The sequence below is a fragment of the Bison bison genome, unplaced genomic scaffold (assembly GCF_000754665.1).
Source record: "Bison bison bison isolate TAMUID 2011002044 unplaced genomic scaffold, Bison_UMD1.0 scf7180017864240, whole genome shotgun sequence".
NCBI lineage: Eukaryota > Metazoa > Chordata > Mammalia > Artiodactyla > Bovidae > Bison > Bison bison.
The window spans coordinates 1,554,432-1,556,119 of record NW_011494812.1 but is presented as its reverse complement, the minus strand read 5'-3'; positions in this window follow the sequence as shown (position 1 = coordinate 1,556,119).

The following is a 1,688-nucleotide window of genomic DNA, read 5'->3' as shown; positions in this document are numbered from 1 at the left end:
TATTTGGAGGCTCAAGATCCAACTATGTGTTCCACATTCCCTACAGAATAGATGTATGACTATCAGGAAGAAAAAAATGTGGAAATAAATGGTAGACATAAGTCTGATACAAGTCTGAAATTTAAATATATGAAAGAACACAGTGAAAGGAGAGAACAGTATGTGGAATATGAAAGAGAAATTCACACTGGAGCTTCTTGGGGAATGTGTTCTCAACCTTTGTACTGGAGAGTCACCACACAGAGCCAGGTTCCCGTGCAATGAAAGACAAAATGTCTGGGCTAAAAGGGAGCTTAGAGACCACCTAGTCCAAACCTCCCTTGTTACAAAGAAGAAGTGGAATCTGAGACTGGAAAGAACTTGCCCCAGTCACACAGCTAGTTATCAACAGCTCGAACTTCCAGGTTTGTGCTTAGTCCATAGTGCTTGCAAGCTGTGGGTGAGGATGTAAATGGAAGAAACATGAAGTGTAACAGTCAAGACTCAGAAAGATGTATCTGAAGCTTACAAAGCCTGGACTATCCATGTTCAATCTCTCTCAATTCTTCTGGGTCACTTAGTCTCAGAACAAATAAAGGAGTAAGTAACTTGCTCTTCAGCCTGATGCATAGCTGTGTGTAAAACACTATGAGACTAGATGTTGTTAATGAATGTTCTGTATGACTCTGGTCCCAAGCCTGTAACTATAATAGACCTTCTATCTTTTCTTAAAGGTAGGGGAGTATCTAGGAATAACAGCAAGGAGCTTCCTATAGGGACTTTTCCTGGCCTATTGTTGCAGAAAAAAATCCCTTCTCCACCCATAAAGCCTCTTTACACAAAGCCAAGTGCCAATGGCCATTTCCTGGGAATCTGGTCACTATCTCTCTGAAATTATTATAAAAAAAAAAGCATGGACAGTGTTAAGGAGGTTCATACCAGTGTTAGGACTCAATGTGGGCTGTCTCTAAATATGCCACAATGACATATTGAATATTTTGAATTAAAGTTACTTAAGAAGTGGGGTGGATGGATTTGGGAGTTTGACATTAGCAGATGCAAACCATTATATATAGGATGGATAAACAACAGAGTCCTACTATATGACAGAGGGAACTATATTCAATATTCTGTAATAAACCATAATGGAAAAGAAATGAAAATGACTGTGTGTATATATAAAACACGGGGAGCTCAGCCCAGTACTCTGTAAGGACCTAGACAGGTGGGATGGGGTGAAGGGATATCTACAACTATCCTCTAATTAAAAATAATAATAAGAAGAAAACCTTGTTTCTTCTTTTATTTAATACCTCAAGCCCAATCTCTGATTAGATTCTTCATGAATTGAGCACTCCAAACCTAAGCTTCTCTGTCCTGTCAATTCCTTTCAAATGTATCATTTCTTTGTCTGAAAAGTATAAAGGTTGCCTGCTTTGGCCACTTCTAAGGTCCCATGTCTATGAGACCTCTGAGCACCTGAATTAAAATTTCTTTCTTTTCCTCCTTTTAATTTGCCTTGTGTCAACTTTATTAGTTCAGCCACAGAACTCAAGGGGATGTAAGGGTTTCCTTTATGCCAACAGCAGATACCTATATTAAAAAAAAAAACCTTTAATAATTTCTCTATTCTTTATGACCCCTTTGGAGAAAATGGGACTTGTCAGTCTTATGAATATTTACAGATGTTCCCCCTAGTTCACTTCCTT